This window comes from Rhincodon typus, chromosome 15 (genome assembly GCF_021869965.1).
Source record: "Rhincodon typus isolate 14 chromosome 15, sRhiTyp1.1, whole genome shotgun sequence".
NCBI lineage: Eukaryota > Metazoa > Chordata > Chondrichthyes > Orectolobiformes > Rhincodontidae > Rhincodon > Rhincodon typus.
The window spans coordinates 24,275,038-24,289,816 of record NC_063346.1 but is presented as its reverse complement, the minus strand read 5'-3'; the positions used below and the strand labels follow the sequence as shown (position 1 = coordinate 24,289,816).

Sequence of the window (14,779 nt, the reverse complement as noted above, 5' to 3'; positions counted from 1 at the left end):
AAAAGTAACAGTGCTTCAAATAGTCTTTCTTTGGATTCTTTTCCAGCCCTCATGCAAGCACCTGCCCTCTTATGGCATTTTGTCACCGTAGTTGTGATCAAATTCTCAAAATGCTGATGGGCCTGGGTAAGAATTCACAACCACAGTCCAAATCAGCATGAAGAGTGGAGAGTTGTCAATTTCATTAGTATCCATTCATTTAATTGTATTCTAACCATGGATGTACAGAGTACACTATAACTACAATTGTAATGCTGCTACGTGAAACTCCTATGTTGAAATTAGTGAAATTCAGAAAAGCTTCTTGAAAAATTGAAAGTAAACGTAAAAATGCAAGGGCAATTAGGGACAGGCAATACATTCTGTCTAGGAGACAGAAAGGACTGCAGATGCTGGAAACTAGAGTCAAAAAAATGTGGAGCTGGAAAAGCACAGCAGATCAGACAGCACATGAGGGGCACCGTTTCGGGTGGGAACCCTTCTTCAGGATATTCTGTCTGGTCAGCAATATCCATAAACAAATACAAAAATCCATGACCTCAACTTAGGGGACTTAGAAACGGTACGCACATGAAACTTCAGTGCATCATCCTCTCCATGGATGTTGCTAGCCTTCTAGCAATGGTTCTAGTATTCTTCTAATAAAAACCTACAGTCTAGTAGTGAAAGTATCGTCTAAAAATCGTACACACTAAGCCACTATCTAACCTGCAAGAAACGGCAGGAGGTAACATTACGAAAGTTTATGTTTGAGCTAAAAAAAATTGACCCAGCAGAATCACTGAACATAGAACACAGAACATAGAACTGTACAGCACAGTACAGGCCCTTCGGCCCACAATGTTGTGCCGAACTTTTACCCAAAACCTAAGGTCTATCTAACCTCCACCACTACCTTATACTATCATCCATATGCCTATCTATTAGCCGCTTAAATGCCCCTAATGAGGCCGGTTCCAAAGATAACCATGGACTTTTGAAGGTCCGGATTAGTTCTTCAATAAACACAACGTTCATCAACACAACTTTATTTGTAAATACCGAGACCGCCTACCAACGTTGCTGACAACCTTCCACTGTATCCCGAGCGCAAAGACACGTCCCCTGACAGGTGGACGGGAACGTCAATCAAATAATAAAGTTAGGGTGCCCGTCGAAAAGAACACTTAATCGAAAAGGAATTAACGATTTTATTTTTCTCACGAATCATTTCTTTCGAACAAAAAACATCCAAAGCCGCACAGTCGACGCGATACTGCGTCGTTATCTTACAAATATTGGGAATGACATACATGTTAAACGTAACGTACTCTGAATTACACTTATTTCAGGCACGGCCTACAGTAAAAGATGTCCTCGAAGATTATCGTCGAAAATACGAGGTGTTATTCTACAACCGAACGCGTAGATAAACAAAGTGAATGAAAGAGAAATACGATCAGATACTTCCTTACCTTTGGAATACAAACTCTTGGGCGAATTAAGATCCAAATCCGCACTGAGAAGCGAGATGAAATCAGAGGGCATCACCTGGAGAAGGGAGGAAGAGTCAGGACCCCTCCAACGGAATAGATTCTGTTGAATCTGTTCTTCGTTACCATTTAATTATTAATTCCGCTTTAAGTGAACAAGACCTTCTTCAGATTCTCCTCTCTCCCCAAGGTAAAGAAGCGTTTGGAAATTCAAGATAAAATTAGAAGCCAGGCGTGCGAATGAACTGCGTGTTTCTAGTTAAAATGGCTGCATTTGGTCTCCAGTGAAGGAAAAGGAAAGTGTTGGTTCTGTTCTGTGTAATCTCGCCATACAAACTGCATGAGACGACTACTCTCCGCTCCTTTTCATCATCGGCTCCAACCGACGTGACCTCGAGCCGCCGCCACCGCGCGCTCACGTCACTGGCCGGCGCACGCGCACCGGTCCCGGGAATCCGAGCTTCTGGAAGTTGTGGTGCCCATAATGGAGTATAGAAGCAAAATGATGCGCATGCTAGAAATGTGAAATTTAAAAAAACAACGTGCTGAGAGAAAAAAAAAGACTCAGGAAATTCTTCTTGGACTGCAAACGTTCACTGCTTGCTAACCTGCCCAGTGTTTCCAGCACTTCCGTTCGTTTTTAGCATGATGGGCCCCTACCCCCCCGCCTTTTGTGAAGGTGGTGAGTCATCGTTAAAATATCTTCCATCAATAGTTTTTTTATGTTTAGTGTCAAAATGCACCAAGGTGAATATGTCTTCGTTTGTTGTCAACAAGAGCCACGGATGTTTTTACTTACCTCAGATGCTGGATGGAGCACTAAATTGGTGGATCAGTTCACTCATAGAAGAAATAGATCCCTCACAGTCGCCATGGTTCAAATAGACAAGGATCAGGAAATAATATTTGACCAGATGTTCAAAACATTTGCAGTGATACGGTTTTATTCCGTCGTGGGACATGGGCGTCACTGGGTGGACCAGCATTTATTGTCCATCCCTAGTAGGCCTTGATAAGGTGGTTCTCAAGGAACTGCCTTCTTGAAACTAGTGTCTTTATTGAAGTAGTACTTCTTTAAAATCCCATCTCACACACATCTTCCCCACGCAATCTCATGCTATATCTATTTCATTTCGTTCAGTCCGGCTCATCACTTCTTGCTGGTCCATTCCCAACCCTCATTCCAATTCCAATTTTCCATAGTGTTGCTCACCATTTGCAAGCCAGTCCCACCCTTTCTCAGGCAGCATTAATAGTGAAAGTCCAATGATTGAAGCCAAGGAGCAGCAATAGTAAGAACCCAGAAATCAAGGTAGAGAATCAGGAGCCCAGGAAAGGAGGCCAGGGAGCTGAAACGACAAACTATAGAATCTCTAACAATAGTTTGTCCTCCCATTCCAGCATAAATAGTTCAGAGTTGCCCTAGGATTTATCTTGGTACTTCCCCCTTTTCACTTACATGTTGCCCTTTGATAACATAATACATAAATGGTGGGTCAGCTTCATCATGCATGTTAATAACACTCAGCTTAATTTTTCCAACACCTTTCTCAATTCCTCCACTGCCTTTGTGTTATTGGTCTGTACATTAGATCATCCAGTATTGGATGATATATAATCCATTGGATCAATAATGGGACTACCAGAGTTATGATTCTCGGCCCCAGACCAAACTCCAACCTCCCTGGCTCTGAATACACCCACCTAAAATTTTCCAGGTTGAGAAATGAATTGCATCAGTGGTACTATATAAGCATAAAGATTACTGTATCTGCTGTGCACTGCTGGCTGGCAGCTGCTTAGTGCTGCTTCATTGAAATGATACTTAATGGTCCACCACCTGCACCTGAACATCTTGAATGAATGCAGTTAGGATGTCAGGATGATAGAAAGTTACAGCACAAAAGTATGCCTTTTGGTTCATATTGTTCATATCAGTTTTCTGCAAAAACAATTCAGCTATTCCTTGAGAGATGGTAGGAACTGCAGATGCTGGAGAATCTGAGATAACAAGGTGTAGAGCTGGATGAACACAGCAGGCCAAGCAGCATCAGAGGAGCAGGAAAGCTGACGTTTCGGGCCTAGACTCTTCTTCAGAAATGCATTTCTGAAGAAGGGTCTAGGCCCGAAACGTCAGCTTTCCTGCTCGGCCTGCTGTGTTCATCCAGCTCTACACCTTATTATCTCAGCTATTCCTTGAATTGTTTTTCTATTCAGCTTGTTGTCCAATTTCTTTTTAAAAACTATGACTGAATATGCCTCCACCTTAGTCTCTGGTACTACATTCCAGACACTGATCAGTCACTGCATAAAAAAGCTTTTCCTCATGTTGGCTTTGGTTCTGTTGCCATTCATCTTACACTGGTGTGCTCTGGTTCTTGATCATTTTGCTTATGGGAGCCGTTTCTCCCAATCTGCTCTGTCTAGACCATTCATCATTTTCAACAAATCAGATCAAATTATCAAATCTGTTTTCAATTTCTTCTCTTAATATAATTTCTTCTAATATAATTAAGCACCTGCTCCTAGAAACATTCTTATAAATATTTTAACGATAATGGAATTCCTGTATAACCTCTTATCTCTCATAAGATAACTTGATTCAGCATGTTTTTATTTAATATTGGTCTCAAGATCCATGAACTAGGTACAAGCTGTCAGAAGTTCTCCTTTTCCCCACCCAAGCCCCCACACCAAGCAAGGTAAATCTGTCCAGTCAACTGTATAGGCAGCCAATTTAGGGATAGTTTAATGTGAATTATAATATGACAATTCTACTTTAAAATTATATGCATTCTTATTAGAATTCACAATATATGTGAAGATTATATGAAATTCCAGTAAAATGTTTTAATAAAATATAGTGTCTTTGCTCCAACCTGTAAGATGAAGTCCAAATACCAGGATCTCAGTAAACCTATCAATACTGTTGTGGTCTGCATGTGTTACTTCTTACTTGATCCTAGCTTTTCAAACTTTAGTATCTTATTTTGGTGATTCTCTTTATAGCAGAGACGGCTGAGAATGTATTTAATAGAACATATGGGATCTTGGCTTTATAGACAGCAGGTCAATAGGAGCCTCAGTTGGGTTTTTTTGATAGGGAGAGGTAGAGTTTTCTTTAGTACAGGTTTTGTAGCCTTTTGTTTGTAGTTGTAACTTCAACTCAGAACTCAGACGGATTGATGGATGACTGTTAGGAAAAAAGACTTTCCATAACGGTCATTTTGCAGTCATATTTTCACCTTTAGTGTGCACGCACTGCATCTAACTAGCTGTCACAAATAGCCTTTAGTGTGTATTTGCTGAAACCATGATGTAGTTTGTGGTTTTCCATATGTTAGCTTATGTGGCATTATCATGAAACTTCAGTTCTTTTTCGGTCAGCAATTTTGAGAATTATTGACAATGCTATCAATTAACAAGGCTACAATATCATCAATTTACACACATCGTCTGGGTTCAATGCTTAATGATGTAACAGAACATTACTCACTGACGACACCAAGTTCACCGAAAGAAAAACCAACTGCAAGCCAAGTTACACAAGACCAAAGACAAGCCAGGTACTTTTATACCAAAATCTCACCTTGTGATGCCATGTAATTGGCTAAAAGGTCTGTAAAGGCCTGTCTACATTACAACATGCATTGAAATTAAAGACCTCGCGATGGTGAGACCATAACACAGAAACCATGACAAGACAGCATGGTATAGGGATGGTCCATTTTTTAAGTGACTAAACAAACTGTCTTGCTAGATGGAAAAATGCAATTCTGCTTCCTCAACCTGATCAGATTTTAATCTTTGCTGTCGATGGAGGCAGCATCAATAGAGGTGCTGTCAGAGCTCGAGAGATTGTTTATTCTTAAAGAATTATTGAATTAGTATGATGCTGAAGGAGTTCATTCAGCCCATTGTGACCGCACTAGTTTAGTGCTATTCTCCTGCCTTTTCCCTTAAACCTGCAAATTGTTTTTATAATAAATCAATTAACTGGCAGCAGAATGCTGTCATGTAGCCTTGAAGTCAATATACTGTCTACAAAAGAAGCCTGTTGGACACCATTCAAACCTAATGAGGTCCTGAGAGGTGTATTCAAGCCTATTGAAATTTTATGAATTTTGAAAGGACCCAAAACAGACCAGATGGTCCAACAATTACCAGGTTATGGTTCAACCACTCATTAAATTAATTTATAAGATACATAAATCTGTGGAAAGCCAGAATGCAGGACTCATGCCAAAAAATACCTGGCATGAATGTTAACAATCTGACAAGACATATCATTTTGTAGGAAGCAATAGGGACTGATGGCTTTATGTCCAGTAACTGGCCTGACATTAGGTCCTTTGATTGTTCCACCTGTAGGCAATTGTACTTCATTCGGAGGCAATTTATCCCCAGCGGAGGCAATGTATGCCTGTGCCTTTTAGAAAAAAATGGCACATCACTTATTTCTGAATTACCTACAATGTTCATTAAAATAACAGTGGAACATGGACTTCCTACTGCATCTGAAATAGATCAAAGTCTAACAGAATAATTGGGACATTGGGGATGGATGCCCACTGAACTTTCATTAAAGCACAGCCATAAAATTAAACTCTGAAACAGCTTCAGCTAATGTACAAAATAGTCAGGATAAATTCCTACAAGTCCGTAGAATTATTGAGAATGCACATGCTCTAATGAACATAGAAAGAGTGAAGAAAACAAAATACAAGCAAACACACCCAATAATCAACAATGAGCTCTGGTAATTAAACCTAAACATAATAATCTTCCAAGAACACCTCCTTCGCCTTAACCTGTAAATCAGGACACAAGAGGCATAAAAAGGATATAGACCACAGCATCCCAGAGAATATGATCCCAACAACAGATAAACCACATTGGGAATGAAAGCATTATAATCCATATGAGAGTGATTTTATAACACAATAAAATTATGATAGAAACACCACATTGCTAAATCAGGAACCCCAAAAAGGAGGAAAATTAGGGAGACATGGGATCAATGCCATATGTTTTCAAAAAGGCACAGGCATATGTTGCCTCCTGTGGGGATATATTGCCTCCCATGAAGTACAATTGCCTACAGGTGGAACAGTCAAAGGACCTAATGTCAGGCCAGTTACTGCACAGAGTCATCAGTCCCTGTTGCTTTGTACTCAGCTGCTCATAAAACCCCACTGCAGAACCTTCCTAAAGAAATTTCTAAAAGGGTAAATATAGTAAATAAGGATGCTACATCCAGCAATCAGCAATACTGTTGACGAGGGTAAAAAAGGATATTCCCCTGATCAGATGTTTATGTGGGGAATCAAAGACGATACACTCAGTACTTCAACCAGAAGACTGCTGTTGTACAGAATTTCATCAATTCAAAAGACCATTGGTGCCATTCAATCTCGCATTCTCCTTGCTGCTTCCAAAAGGCAACTATATATTTCATGGCTCAATAATTTAGGCAGCACTTGATTTTCAAGCTGTAAAACTCTCTAGGTATCCCAGTTATAGCAGTTCAACTTCCAAAAGTGAAAAATCTGTAGTCTCTTATATTACTTCTGTCCCTCTGTCTTTCTTTCTGATTCTCTTTCACTCTCCATCCTTCTGTCTTTGTCTTAGAACACACTGAGAGTGTACCCACATGGAAAAGGAGGACAGTAATGTATGAGATAAAAAATGGCGGCAGTGAACTCCTTCAACCTGCTCTTACCTGTCAGAGCAGAAGTGTGACATCACAGAAAAGTAAGCAGGTGATTTTCCCTGTCTCTTTTTGATTGGCTAAGTGGTTTAAATCAGAAGACATTATTACAGTAGAAGTGTACAATTAGGAAATATTCGACATCCAAATCAATACAATAAATATAATAGAGATGGGTCAGCAGGCGATGTGTTGTAGCTGTAGTTTGTGGAACTTGGTACACACCAGTGCAAGCCACACTGACCACATCTCAAAGTGTTGGCTGCTCAAAGAACTTTGGCTCAGAGTTGATGAGCTGGAGTCTGACCTGCGGACACTGTAACACGAAGAGAGGACAGAAGTACCTGCATACTTTTTCAGGAGGCAGTCACACCCCCTTAGATTAATTACATCAAATCTGGTTCATGGTTAGGGACAGGAGGGCATGCCTGTGAGTGAGGCAGGTATTGAGATCCAGAATTTAACTTTGGAGAAGCGTCAGCCAGTCCCCTTGTCCAATAGATCCGAGGGTCTTGGTCCCAGAATGGAGCACAGACTGGAGGCAAGATAGGGAACTGACCAGAGCACTGTGGTCCAAAGTATTATTCAAGTTGGGGGAGAAAAGAGAAATGTAGCAGTCATAATGAATTCTTTGATTCAAAGACTTGATACCATTCACTGAAGCAAAGACAGAGAGTCCCACAGAGTGCGATGTATAACTCGTGCTAAGGTTCAGGGTATATCTTCTAGGCTGGAGAGGAACATGGAGTGGGAGGCAAAGAATCCACTTGTCATCCATGTAGGTACCAATGACAAAGGTAGGATGAGGAAGCAGGCTCTGCTGACGGTTACAAATAGTTTAGGGATTAATTAATAAGTGGAATGACAAAGGTAATAATCTCAGGATTACCACCTGAGCCATGTGCAAAGTGAAATAGGGTAAATAAGATTAGAGAAGTAAATGTGTGGCTTGAAGATTGGTGTGGGAGGAGGGGGTTCCAGCTTATCATACTCGGATCAGTATAACTATGGTTGTATCTCGAGCTTTAAACTAATTAGTAGAATGGCTTCAATTGAAGGGACGCTCAAACAATCAAAAAAAGATTCAGGGTGGTGAGGTGAGTGGTCATCTAAGTGTAAAATTAGGGGATGGAAAATATACACAGAAGGATGCAGCAGAATTTAGAATGAGAGTAATAGTGGTAAAACATCAAAATTTGAGTTTCTTTATCTGAGTGCACACAGAATTTGTGACACACAGACGAGTTGATGGCACAAATTGAAATAAATTAGTTTGATTTGAAAGCAAATACAAAACCATGGTTACAGGGTGACCAGGAATGGGAACTAAATATTCAAGGATATTCAATGTTCCAGAAGAATAGGCAAAAAGGAAAAAGAGGTGCAATAGTTCTGTTTATTAAGGAAGGTAACTGCAATAGTATAAAGTGATAGATTGTGATGTGAATTAGTTTAGGTGGAAATAAGGAATAGTAAGGGAAAGAAACAGTTGGGTGTCGTCAGTAGGCCCCGAAATGGTTGTCTCGATGGACAACAAAGTATAAATTGAAAAATAATGGAGCCATGTAAAAAGGGCACCGTAATTGTCATGGGTCATTCTAATCTGCATATTGACTGAACAAATCAAATAGGCATGGGTAACATGGAAGTTGAATTTGAACAGTACATCAGGAATTGTTTCTGAGAGTAGTATGTTGCAGAACCTACTGGGAACAGGCTATTTTAGGCCTAGTGGTGTGTAATGAAGTAGGAATAATAAGATATTTTGTAGCTACACTGTCATTGCGATCACAACATGCTAGAATTTCAAATTCAGTTTAAGGAAAAGCAAGTCAGTCCGCAAATCAGTATCCTCAACTCACATTGGACCATTATGAAGGTAAGAAACAGTTGTGTAAAATGGTATGGGAAAACAGATTTAAAATGAATGTTAATGGATGACCAGCAGCAGACATTTAAAGCAGACATTTCATAATGTTCAGCAAAAATTTATTCCAGTCATAAAGAAGGACTCGAATGAAAAGAATGAACTGCCCATGGTCAACAAAGATGGTCAAGGAGAATATCTAATAAAAAACTAAAGCATACAAAGTGGTGAAAATCTGTGCTAGACCAGAGAGTTAGGATTATTTTTTGGAGCCAGGAGCAGATGAATAAAAGACTAATAAAAAGGCAGAAAATTGCTTATGATATAAATTGGTAAGAAATATAAAAGCAAACAGCAAGAGCTTCTAAAGATATATAAAAAGAGAGTAGTTAAAGTAATTGTGTGACCCTTAGAGGGTGCAACTGCACAGTTAATAATAGAAAATGATCCAATAATTTAAACAAATATTTTGCATTAGTCTTCATGGTTGAGGACACCATAAATATCCCAAAGCTGAATGATAAGCAATGTGCTAATGAGAGGAAAGATCTGGTTACAGTCTCTGTCATGAGGGTCAAAGAATTTGACAAGTTAGTGGAACTAAAGGCATACAAGTCACCAGGATGTTATGGTCTGCGTCCAAGAAGCTGAAAGGAAGTAGCTGCAGACATAGTGGAGGCAATGATTGAAATATTCCAGAGCTCACTGGAATCTGGGAGGGTTTGCGCTACTGTTCAAAAAGGGAGGATGGCAGAAAGTCAGGCCAATTAGCCTAACATCTATTGCTAGGAAAATGCTAGGGAATTATTAAGGAAAAAAACCCAGCACATTTAGAAATGCTTAACACAATCAAACAGATTGTGGTTTTGTGAAAGGGAAATCATGTTTGACAAATTAACTAGAGCTGTGAGATGATGTAGTGAGCAGAGTTGTTAGAGAGAAGCCTGTACGTGTAATGTATTTGAAAGCATTCAATAAGGTGGCAGATAGGAGCTCACAGTATTGGTTTAATGTAATAGCATAGATCGAGGATTGGTTAACACATAGATGACAAAGAGTCAGGATTAATGGGTCTTTTTGAGGCTGGAAAGATGTTACTATTGAAATGCCATAAAAATCTGTCCTAGGGCCTCAATTATTATCTAAGTATATTAATGAATTGGAAGAGGGGACAGAGAGAGAAATGTATCCAAATTTGTTGACAGTACAAAAATAAGAAGAGGGTTTGTTGTGATGAGGGTATAAGGAATTTAACGAGGGGATTTAAACAGGTTGAGTAAGTGGGCAGAATTTAATGTCAGAAAGTGTGCGGTTATGCACTTATGATAGAATAAAAAGGCACACGATTATTTAAACGGAGAGGGACTACAAAAGAGTACAGCACAGAGGACGTCCTTATGCATGAAAACCAAGTTAGTATGCAGGTGCAACCAGTAATTTAAAAAAACAATTGAATTTTGGTCTTTACAATTATGGGGGGTTGGAGTTTAAAAATAAGTCTTGTAACACAAATGCGCAGTGTTGATGAGGCCACAGCTAGAGTATTGTGCACAGATTTGGACTCTTTATCTGACGAAGGCTATTCTGGCTGCGAAGGGAGTGCAACAAAGATTTACCATATTGACTCTTGGGATGGCTGAACTGGTGTACGAAGAGAGTGGATCATAGATCATAGAATCCCTACAATGTGGAAACAGCCCTTTGGCCCAACAAGTCCACACTGACTCTCAGAGCATCCACCCAGACCCATCCCCCTATAATGCACATAATTTACACATACCTGAACACTATGGGGAATTTAGCATGGCCAATCCGGCTAGCCTGCATATTTTTGGACTGTGGAAGGAAACCAACGCAGACACGGGGAGAATGTGCAAACTTCACACAGACAGTCACCCAAGGGTGGAGTCAAACCGGGTCCCTGGCGCTGTGAGGCAGCAGTGCTAACCACTGAGCCACCATGCCGCCCTCAACAGTTAGGTTTATATACATTGGAGCTCAGAAGAATAAGGGGCTGTCTCATAGAAGTCTATAGCATTCTAATAGGACTAGACGGGGTAAATGCAGGATGTTCCTGATAAACGGAGTAGCACTAAGGGTCACAGATAAAAGTTACAGGGTAGACCATTTAGGACTGAGATGAGGAGAAATTTCTTCACCTGGAGCATGGTGAGCCTTTGACATTCTTTGCCACAAAAAATAGGCAAGACCAAAACATTAAATGTTTCCAAGAAGCAGTTAGATATAGTTCTTAGGACAAAAGGGATCAAAGAGTATGAGGAGAAAGCAGGAATAGGGTACTAAGTTGGATGATCAGTCATAATCATATTGACTGGTAGAGTAGGCTCGAAGGGCTGAATGGTGCACTCCTGCTGTTACTTTCAATGTTTCTATTACTTATTGAGAATGGCTAAAAAATTAAGCCTTTATTCATTAGAGTTTAGAAGAATGACAGGCAATCTTATTGAAACATCCAATATTCTGAAAGGACTTGATAGGATAGATCATGGGAAGATGTTTCTGCTAGTGGGAAATTCATGAATCACTCATCATACTTATAGAATAAGGGGATACTCAATTAAACTGAGGTATGATGGAATTTCTCTCTTTCTCTCTCACACACACACACACACACATTTTGTAGGAGGTAACAGACTAGTATTGATAAAGGTATGATTAGCTAACAGGGAGTGTAGAGTTGAGTTAAATGGGTCTTTCTTGGGTTGGCAAACTCTGGGAGATGTCAGTCTGTGGCAGGCCATATCTGTGGTTTGACACTATTTGGGGTACTGCAGTCTATGCTTTTGTAAACTGAGGGGCGTCTGTTGTCAGATGCTGTCCCTGTTTCTCCCACTGCTCTGTCTATTTTGTGTTGTGACTGTAGAGTTATAGCATTTGTGGCTAATTCTTTTTCTGACATCCACAGCACATGCTTCACATTCTACCTCCGGGGTAAATAGGGAGGAAGTCACAAAGAGGATCCAGAAAATTACATACATTTCCAACAAGATCCAAGACTTGAGCAAGAACTCATGTGTATCAAACACAATGTAACTTGCAAATAAACTTTGTATAATTTGTGTATTCACTAAGTATTTTTATTCAATAATTAAATTTCTCTTTTTTATTTTTGGGTTTCTTTTACAATAAAAGTGTAAAAGTTTAAAAAGGAGCTGTAAATGTCTTTGCTTCACATCTGTCACATTCAAGCTCACACCTGTGTTATTGTTAAAAATTATTTAATTCACCAATAAAGTTTTAAGATCTGAATTAATGCCAAAGGCACATAAAGCTCACAATCAAGTTAAGGACAAAATTAAATTAAAACTGGAAAGGTTGTGCAGTGCAAACCACTTGGAGTAGAAGCCTAGTAGGAGTTGTTAATACCAGCCTACCAGCAACAGTTGTTGCGATGAGCCAAAATACTACTTGTACCTATTTCGCAGAACTGGGAGAAAACCTACTGTCAACCAAGGTATACTGATCTCTGCAGATCTTACTTGCCAGTAGTCTACTTTTTCTATCAGGCCAATACTACAGAATTTTCCTTCTGGGAAATATATAAACATTCACCTGACCAGAGACTTATGTGTGGAACCAAGGACCCTACAATATACTTTATAACAGTGAACCTGAAATTTCACTAATTAGTTTTCTGTTTTCAATTCTGCACCAGATAATCCTCAAATAATAACACATGAAAATTTTTCTACTATTGTCTTGTGCAAGTTCAACATAAGTTCCTTCATCTTGTACTCTCTTCCCATGTGATTAAAATGTAGGATGCTGGATGGTTTATTAGCCAACCCTTCAGTCCTTGTCCCAGCACTGTCAATGACTTATGCATAAATACCCAATGTACCTCTGTTCCTGCAACCATTTTAGAATTGTACTCTTTTATATTGCCTCTACAGTTTTCGTACTAAAAGGGACACTTCACACTTCACTGCAGTAAATTTCATCTGCTGCTGTCTACTCCACTAATCAGTATGTATCTTCTTGAAGTCTGTCGCTATCTTCCACTTGTTCACAATACATTCAACTTTTGTGTATTCTGCAGATTTTGAAATTGTGTCCTGCATATGTAGGCTTGTGTCATTAATATAGATCAAGATAAGGTGTGGTCCTTGTCACCACAACAGGGAACCCTCACCCCACTTTCAGTATGAATTCTTTGTCTCCTGTCATTCAAATGACCTCATGCATGCTACACCTGCCCCTTTAAGTTCATGGGTTTCTGAAGAAGGCTCAAACTGGACTAGAAACATTCCCTCCACAGATGCTGCCAAATCTGCTTGGTTTATCCAGCATCTCTGTGTTTGTTTTAACTCTGCTGACAAGCTAATACGGTATGTGGCCTTTTATCAAAAGCCTTTTGGAAGTGCATATTCCCCACATCAACCACAAAACACCCATTGACCCTTTTGTTACTCCATCCAAAAATGAAGTCATTTAGTTATACATGATTTGCCTTTAACAAATTTGTACTGGTTTTCCTTAATCAATCCATATTTGCCCAAGTGACTGTCAATTTTGTGCAAGTTATCATTTTTAAAAGTATTCCCATCACTGAGTTTAAACTAACTCTACTGTAGTTTTTGGACTTATTCTTGCAGTACTTTTTCAACAAGGATGCAACATTTGTAATTCTCCAGTATCTGAAGAGAATTGGAAGTTTTTGGCCAATCTCTCCATAGTTTGCACACTTCTAATTCATGTCAATTTTAGGAATGGTGAGATTTTCTAATATCTCCTTTTAATTTTCGCCCACCTAGTGTCTCAATTATGTGTTCTATCACTATGACTTCAGCATCATCTTACATAATAAAGACAGAAACAATAACTTTTTACCTTGGACACCTCCTATACTTCTAAATGTAAATCCCTTATTTAGTCCCAAATCAGGACACCAATTCCTTTTAGTATTTTTTTTACTATTCACATGCATTGTGAAGACTTTTGGATTCTCTTTTATGTCAGTTGCTAGTCTCTAATATTCTCTTTGCCTATTTCTTTTCACATTTCTCTTCTCAGCTTTCTATAATGGTTCTTCTCTGTATTATCACGTTGATATCTGTTATTCACACTATTCTCCATCTCTCATCATCATCTAGAGAGCACTGACTTTGTTTCTCCTCCATTTTCCCCATGTAGGAATGTACCTTGTACACAAGTCATTTCCTTTTTAAAGCCAGCCTGTTGTTCTATTACAGTTTTATTACAGTTCTATTACAGTTAAATCTTTGATTCTACCTTATTGGGGTCAGACTCAGCATCACACTATTGAAATTGGCCCTTCCCAAATTAATTATCTTTGCTCTGGATTGCTTTTTTGTATAGGCAACCTAAATGTTATTATACTAGGAGCACTGTCTCCTAAATATTTTTTCTGCTGACAGTTAATCTAAATGTCCCACTTCATTTCCTAGAATCAGATCCAACAATGCCTCCTTCCACAATAAGTGGAAGCATTCTGAAAATTTTCCTGAACTCATTGAAGAAACTCACTCCTGACTCTACACTTTACATTGTTTCCTATCCTAGTCTATATTAAGCTAATCAATTCATAATTTCTGCACCTCCTAATAGATTTGTTGATTTCAATCTTTCTCACAAGTAGGTGGACTGTAAAATGCACCCAGTCATGGAAAGGTACATTTAATTTTCCAAGCTGTGAACAAATAGATTCTGTCCTTGACTCATCTGGGACATCCTCCCTGCACCAGTGTA

General features: G+C 39.2%; 1 long non-coding RNA gene across 1 annotated transcript; it reads left to right on the top strand.

The window, feature by feature from the left end:
- The first annotated feature begins 1,324 nt into the window (after nt 1–1,324).
- On the top strand, nt 1,325–12,133 carry LOC125484926. Its single transcript, XR_007263717.1, has 3 exons — nt 1,325–2,154; nt 7,104–7,226; nt 11,976–12,133. It is a non-coding gene; the product is annotated as an uncharacterized LOC125484926 (long non-coding RNA).
- The last annotated feature ends 2,646 nt before the right edge of the window (nt 12,134–14,779 follow it).